Below are 8,721 nucleotides of genomic sequence, written 5' to 3'. Positions count from 1 at the left end.
AAAAGAAAAAAAAAAAAAAAAAAAAAAAAAAAGACAGAAAACAGGGGAAAAATAAAAGCTGCACATTTTACTACACTTAGCCTGCACTATATTCAAACAATAATTTCATGTCTAAAAATGGTTTGACCTAATAATTTAGCAAAAATTCTGGTTTGTATGTAATTATCAAAGAGTGCCAGCACCACTTTTTTTTCTTTCAGAAGATAAAATTGTCATATTCAGATGCTGACCTTTTACCATGCAATATAAAACCATTAATAAAAATTTATTTTAACACCAACAAGCCCAAAATGCTTTGAAATATCAATTTTAAAGGATACTTTCTCCTGTATCCTTTATTATAAATGTTACACAGACAAAGGCAGAAACCAAAAATCAATTTTTAATATATTTCTTCCTACCACAGGGCATGAGAAACATTAATGGTTTCTGCATCTACATGGTTACAATTATTAGCTTTGCCTTTCTAACGCAGTGCTCATAAAGTATGCCCAGCTTATGATTTGGGGGATGGGGTGCTGTTCTTAAGGTTTTTCTGGATGTAAGTTAATAAGCAACAATCCAGGATCTTGAGAGTCATGCCATTACTTGCTTCCCCCATCCAGCATCCTGATATTTACATGATCACTTACACGGAAGCAACAGAACAACTTAAAACTTAATGATCCCAATTCACAACCCTGCAGGGGGGATAAGAAGCTGCTGTAAACCTATTGAGGGATGTTGTCATGGGTCTCGCTGTACAGAAGGGGAAAATAACCACTCCAATGGCTTTGTTTCACCTTTACTCAGAGAGACTCAGATGTATTCTGTGCTCTTCTCTTCAGATGTAGTCTTCACTCTGGATCCAAAGTCTTTAGGGCTATCGCTGAGGACAGGTAGTGTGGACATCTCCTCTTTCATCCTCTCCTAGGGCCTGATCTCTCTGGAGGACCACCTCTCTCTCCCAGAGGGTGGTCTTACTGGTACTGTTAATTTGAGTACATGGCTGTCTCCTAGACGATCAGGGTAGGCACAGGCACTGGCCCACTGAAGACTGCTTTATAATTCCTAGTGTTCAGTGCCTCAGGAATGCTCTGGCCCTACTTTGCTGAAACCTGGTTCCCCAGGTTTTCCTCTGATTCAGTAAGCTACTCCACAGCCTTTCTTTTCTGATTTAATTAATTTAGCCAGCATTACTTTGTGTGGCTTGAATTCAAACGACCAGCCAGCAGAAAAGCAGAGATAAGCACCTTGGTCTTTACTTTCCTCCAAAATCCCATTCGGTGATGTCATTTATCTACTCAACTATCTTCAGAAACTCCCCTTCTCTATGGTTTAAAAATCTTAATTTCTCTGCAAGGCATTCAAGGCTCTTGCCAACTGGTCCCACCTATCTATCCAAACTTAACTCCTGCTTTTCACCACAAGGCATTCACTGCTTGAGTGATTTCACTCTCCTTTGCTTAATTCTCTAATCTCAGCACATACATATTCTCTTGGTCATCCCAGTTAACTAATCTTCCAACCTTTATCAGCAGCGATTCTTAGTTGGAAACAATAGATCTCATTTCTGCCCGTTGAAGATGACTTAAAAAAATAAAATTATCCAAAAATATAAAGCACTTCCGAGATACTCCAAGAGTATCAGGTCAGGGGCTAAGCAACCAAGAGCAATGCTCAAACAGCATCCCAGGCCTGCTGTTCAGTGGGTCCCCCAGGCATTTGAGGCAGGCTATAACTTCTCAAGGAAAGAGGCCAGCATGGAAACTTCCCCAGATTCTCTCCCCCTGCTACCTCTGATAGCCAGTTCTAAGCCGAGTCCAAACCCATAATTTAGATCCAGACCAAATCTCACCTGGATGCAGACCTTAGCTCACATGTCTACACATTAGGAAGGACCCTAGGGAAGAGTTTCTGTCTTCTGCCTTCAGGGAGGCACAAATGCACATGGCGCTGGGTGACCGTGAACTTGATAAGCATCTATTCTCCTAGACTTACGACCCTACCTTCTCCACAAGGCCTTCTCCAAGCTTCCTCATATATAATGATCTCCCTTGTCTCTGAACTCCTTTTAACTTATTATCTACATCTCAAATGTTCAGCTTAATTAAACACATTTAAACTACATTATGATTTGCAAAGCATTTCCACACATATCATCTCTTTTGATCTTCCCAACGCTCTGTCAGTTGGGTTTCCCTAGTGGTCTCTTTTTTATAGATGAGTAGGTGGAGTTTTGGTCTCTTTTTTATAGATGAGTAGGTGGAGTTTTGGTGAAGACGAATGACTCGCCTAGCTTCCTACTTGAAACACACTATGCATTCTCCTCAGTACACACACCGGAAAGGCAGAAGTCAGGACCCAGCATTCTTTGGCTGGCCATTTTCTCCAATTGCTGGCCTCTTGCCTAGGAGAGCATAAGCAATTTTGCTTGTGCAATCTCTCCTTCTGAACTTATAGGACAAAGTTAAACAGCACACCAGCCACGGGACATTGCATTTCCAAGGAAGAGGAGCAGGAAATGTGTCAAGGATAGCATCGCTGTGGAAACTCCCCCTCTCTGTCTCTTAGGGACAGTTGAGCCAACTGGGTAGCTTAAGAGAAATTAGATGTGGGGTGGAAAAGGAGCATTTCTGGAAAAAGGGATTGGCATCATCTATCAAAGAGAAGGGGTGTCAGGCGAAGGAAGGGAGGTTCACAGTACAGAGAGAGGACAGGTCCAAACTCTTCGAAGAGAAGTCAACAACCAGAAACAAAGGACCTAAATGCTGGAAAGCCATAAGCTTTTAAAGCTCTGTCATTTCTCCACATGTGCATGTTTTTTCAAACGATTATCATTACTCCCTGTTTCTGTTTGGTTTCACTTTGCCCTGTATTGTCTTGTGTTGCCTTGGTTGGTTTGATCACAAAGTGATCAGCAGTGGCACTTCTCTTTGAGGCCACAATGAATGGGAAAGCTAAGGAGATGCTGGTCTCAGTGGGAAGAGGCGGCTCAGGGCTGGGACGAGGGTAACTGAATTAAAAAAAAAAAATGAAAGCAGAAGAGGTTGTATGACCAACAGGCACTGAGGCAAGAAAGAAAATGTAAGACCAAGATAGAGGCCCAGACAAAGAGCAAGGTGTTTGACTGAAAGACATCAAGGAAGTGACACCTTTCCATCTCTTTTCTCTTCAAGCCTGAAGGTGTCCCCACTCCCACACAGAAAAGATACTCCTGAGAACCATCTCAGAACATGCCCCCCTCCCATATTGGGTTTTTAGATTAGTAAGGCAACATATTTACCGCTATAACCAATTTACTGCTAAACAAATCCTCAAAATAACAGTAGGTTAAACAAGATGAAAGTCTGTTTCTTTTTTTTTTTCCACAGAGAAAAACCAATAACTTTATTTTTTTTATTATGTTCAGTCAGCCACTGTATAGTTCATCATTAGTTTTTGATGTAGTGTTCAGTGATTCATTAGTTGCCTATAACACCCAGTGCAAAAGTCTGTTTCATAGCAGGTAGTCAAATGACAGGTAGTCTAAGGCTGAAATGCTAGGTCCATCTCAGGTACTTAGCCTGAATGTGAAGTACTCAACTGCCCTCAACACACTGCCTCCAGTTCATGGTCTAGAGAGCTGCTCAGCTCCTGCCATCATGACAGCATTCCAGCCAGTCCGAAGAGGAATAAGACAAGGCAACAGGCGTACTCCTCCCTTTTATGGGTTGGGCCTGAAAGTTAAAAACATCACACTCACATCACATTGATTCACTGACTAGAACTATCCCATTGGTCACTCCGCACTACAAGGAAGGCAAGGAAGTGCAGTCTGTAATTAAGCATTTGGGGGCTCAGCTGGAACTCAGAGCTGCGGGGTTAAAGGAAAGAAGAAAAGATAGATATTGAGAGCCAACCAGCAGGGTTTGTCAAAGAGCCTAGCTATAAACAGGTCTGGGATAAAATCCTGGCCTTGTCACCGACCACCTGCTTAACCTTCAACAAGTTACTTATCTTGGTTCAGTCCTGGCCTTCTCATCTGCAAGGTAAGGGTAAAAATATTCATCATAGAGAAAATTTGTGAAGACCAGTGGGATAATGTTTGTCGAGTACTTGATCTGCAGAACTGGCAACTGATACATAAATAACAGTTAGTAATATTTTATTGTTATTATTCTTAACAGGGGTTGGCAAACTACAGCCTGAAGCCAAATCCGGCCCACCATCTGTTTTTGTAAATAAAGTTTTATTGGAGCACCGCCATGCCCCTTTGTTTACATATTGTTGATGGCTGCTTTCACACTACAGTGGCAGAGTTAAGTAGCTAAAACAGAGGCCGTATGGCCTGTGAAGCTTTAAATATTTACTCTCTGGTCCTTTTAGGGAAAAAAAAAAAGTTTGCCAACCGTGGATGTATGAAGTCGAGCGGATCTTTCATTTGCCGAGTCACATATGTTGTGTTACAACTGAATCATGATACCTACTTCATGGCAATTATTGTAAAAAAGAAAAGAAATAAGTTATGGAAAGCACCCAGCCCAGCAGCAATGACATAGTAAACACTGGATAACCTTTAGATCTGTTCTACTTTCCTTGACATATAGTCGCCATTGGTCCTAAAAAAAAAAAAACACTGCAAAATGTGTGCAAGATGTCATGAGACCAAATCAAATCTCTGGCTTTGATGTGCTCACATATTCAATGCAGACGCAGGGCCCCTAAAATGTTGGCACAACCACCCAGGGCAGCGACGCCTCATGTTATGCCCGCGATAGCTGGGTGCACCCTGATGTGCACATAGGGGCGAAGCATCCCCAGGCACATAAAGGATAAGTTCTTATCTAAATGGGGCCAAAATACATAAAGCTTTGAATGGGAAGATGCAAAATCAGAGCCAAGAATTTCTAGAACTACAGAATAGAGAAAAAGATGGAACAATGCCTGGACCATAGAAATATTTATTAAATGTAAGAAGGAAGGGAGGAAGGGAGCCCTCTAAAGGCTTTCCAATGTTCTCCAAATAAGGAAAATGTGAACTCCCTATCCTAGTTTCCTTTAGAGCCCATCACAGCACACCACCAGCCCCTCTCATTTTCTGCTCCCTGACCATACACTTTTCTTCTTGATGTTTCTTAAAATTGCCTATATTCCTCCTTCCTTGATCAGACACTTTGTGCATTCTGTCCTATCTGGCTCACACAGTGTTCTGTCACCTTTCTGATTGTATGTTTCCATTAGCAAAAATGTTTTAGCACCCACTTGAATGCATGAATATTTAGTCATTTATAAATTATTACACATTGTATAAATACATTCTTCTCTAAAAATGCCAAAAACAGAAATGTGAAGTCTATATAAAAAGTTACCACAAAGCTAACTTTTAATATTTCCCATACCCCCCAGACACACACACCTGCATTTCTCTCCCCAGCCTCTGTCCCCCAACTGTTCTACTTCTGGCCTCATTTCCAGGGTCACTTCCTCAGAGAACCTTTCACACCATGAGGCTACTGTTCTTTTCTCCTCTTAGAACTCTTGTTACTGCTCCTTCATGGTACTTTCCACTATTGAAACTACATACTCATTTGTAATCACTCAGTTAATGTCTGTCTCCCTCTCTCCCCGCCAGCCCCACCCTGTCACCGATTCAAATATCTGTTCAAATATCTATTCTATCATCCTCATGAGAGTGGAGATCGTGTCTGTTTTACTTACCAGGGTGTACTGATCATTTGTGCTGTGACGCCTTGTAGCTCTCACTAAATATTGATTAAACAAATGCAGGAGACTGTTCTCTAAAAGAAATGGAGGCTCCAAAAAGCCTTGGAAAGGCTAAATTTAGAAATATGTAATATCTTACCGAGAGGGTGTCTGACGAGGTGAAGCCAGGTGAGTCAGTACCTGTCCCATTCCGAGAGCAGCTTTATGTTTCAAAAGCCTTTTGCATCTGTGATCAGATCAGATTTTCCCAACACCTCTTCAGGTAGGCGAGGTGAGGGATTTTTGTGCCCATTTTACAGATGAGGGAACTGAAACCCGGGAGTTAGAATGAGTTTCCGAAGGCCACACAGATTGTTGGCGCAGAACAAGAACTCCCACACAGTCTCTCCATCCCCCCAACCCCCACAGCCCACCCGCAGGCAGGACGTGGCAAGCCCAGGCAGCGGAACATTCCTGATGCCCTTGGGAAGCCAGGAATTAGAGCTGTCAAAGGACCCGCTATATGCAACGCCATCTAACACTGACAAACATTTCAGAGTGGACGGAAGACAGAAATGGAGATAATTAAAGCCCCGGGAATTAAAACTAAGAAAGATTACAGGGCTACGGTGAAAATCTGGAGGACAGAAAGTGAGGGAGGGGTTCCAGACAGCCTGCCGTCCATCAATGCTTATTACACGGAAGGTGGACAGCCAGCTGCTCTCTGATTCCAAAGACTCCCAAAGAAATGGGAAATGGCTTTAAATTGTATGAGGATACACTATCCATTCCTTACATAGACATAACACGACATAGAGCAGAATGTTTGTTAGACTGCAGATGCAACTCCCGAATGGTACCCTGCGCTCTGGTGGGAGGAGGCATAGGCTCACCTCAAGGTGTCCATTCTGGTGCACAGTTAATAAAAAAGGCAAGTCGTGCTGGTTCCTTCCGACCGGCACACAGCAGAAAAGGCCAGGAAAATGAGATACGTCCCCACAATTTTTCTTGCTGACCATTCCTAAACTGTAGACATTGATACCTAGTTTTTTTTAAAGCAAATATTTTGGCTAAACAGACAGGTAAGAAGCAGAAGTCAATGCACGTCTAGCAACTATGGTGATCTGGGCCAATTACTTATCTACGCGGTAGTGGTTTCCAATTTGTGAATGAGGTAAAAACAAAAAACAACAGAACAACAACAAAAAAACCTAAATATAAAATCACATACAATTACAATTCTCAAGGAATTGCAGAAACAACAAGAAGAAATTCAGACGTGTCTACCTTACCTTCAAGTTAATGAAAAACAACAACAAAACAGAACAGCTTTTATTGAGATTATTTCTCATGAAGGCCAGTAATGTCAAAAGCCTGCTCTATGTCACACCTCAGTTAACTGATGGCAGAAAATGGTTAACTACTGGTGGTCAAGATATCAAAAGTTCTCACCCTCCAGCCTCAGTTCTGAGACTAAACCCCAAGTAGACACCAGAGAATCCGGCCGTGCGACCTTGGGCAATGACCCTTCCTCCCTGAAGACCTGTTTCCTTGTCTATAAAATGAGAAGACTTCATCTGGCACTGCACAAGGCTCTTTCAAGTTCTGAAACAACCTGGCTCTCTAATTTTCAATCTCCGAAGAGATGTTAAAGGTAAACTGCATGTTGAAGGCCTCCTTCCTGTCAATCGGAAAATGAGAGAATTTCTCGTAAACATTTGGAAAGTAAAGTATTCACTGGGATGTATCGAAGTATTAATTGCAATGCTTTAAGGCAGAGTAAAAAAAGTCTAAAATATTTACATACAGTTAATAGAGATTAGCTAGGGAAAAATAGAAAGAAGATTTTACCTTACTTTGGTTCACGGCATTCTTCATCAATTAAACTTAAATGTAATGACATTTTGACTCAAGTTCTCAAATTAAAATGATTTGTATATGACCCCAGGCAACATTCAGTTAAAAGTAATAGTTAATAAGGCTCTGCTTGCAAGGGTAACGGGCTGGTATTTATCAAGTGAGCACGGCTCTGCAGGCTTCGAGACAAGCTCAGAGCAAGTCAGCTTCCTTCCCTTCGGGAGGAGGGGGCAACTCTCACAGGAAAAGCCCTCGGCACCCCAGGCTACGTTAGGTATTTGATCATATGATCTCATTTCACTGCACTCATCTCTGTCGGTAGGCTCATCTACGTTTACAGACAATGAAATTGAGGCCAAGGAAAGTCAAATCTGCCCTGGGTCACACGGCCCAGTATCCAGCAGAAACCGAATTCAACTTCAAGTGTGCACGTTCTCTGCATCATATAGTATCACGTCTCCAGGGTGTATCGGAAAACAAGGAGGCCTTAGTGAGTCTCCGTGTTAAATAAATGCCATGTTCGGAGGAATTCAAAAAGAAATGTACAAAAATGTCTATCAAATATTATCAAGAATATAATTTCTCTTCTTCAAATTCTCCAATATAACCTGACAATTGCAGGTGGTTAAAGAGTATCCCAATGGTAATTCTTCCACCAAGAAGAACACAGAAGTCATTGTAAAAGTAAACCCCGAGGTACCTAGGCCTACTTTCAACGATAAAGTCCCATAATACTTCTTATGGCACGCATAATGGGTACTAGATAGACACAAAACGGAATCTCCCTTAGGTAGCCCGTGCGCCAGAAGCATCAAACCAAAGGCCCAGAATCGTAAAACCACTTGCTGAAAGCAATAATAAGAATATGGAGTTTGTCCACCTCCCTTCCTTTCAGGCAGGTCTGCTTTTAAGCCAGAGATATCACACACACACACACACACACACACACACACACACACACACACACACAGAGTGTCCTCCAAATCTAGAGGACTAAAAAAGTGATTTTATTGTAGCAAGACTTCTTTTGCCATAGAGTCTAACCTTTGCCTGCTGATTAAGACTCATACAATTAACACTCATTCCTTATCATTCTGTCCTCCCAGATATGCTGCAGCTTTTCTGAGCTACTTTTGGTGCCCTAAGCCCATCATGCTATGCTTGCCTCTAAGCCTCAGCGGATGCTGTTCACTCAGCCCA

Source organism: Ursus maritimus, unplaced genomic scaffold (genome assembly GCF_017311325.1).
Source record: "Ursus maritimus isolate PB19 unplaced genomic scaffold, ASM1731132v1 scaffold_8, whole genome shotgun sequence".
Classification (NCBI taxonomy): Eukaryota; Metazoa; Chordata; class Mammalia; order Carnivora; family Ursidae; genus Ursus; species Ursus maritimus.
This window is presented reverse-complemented; position numbering follows the sequence as displayed.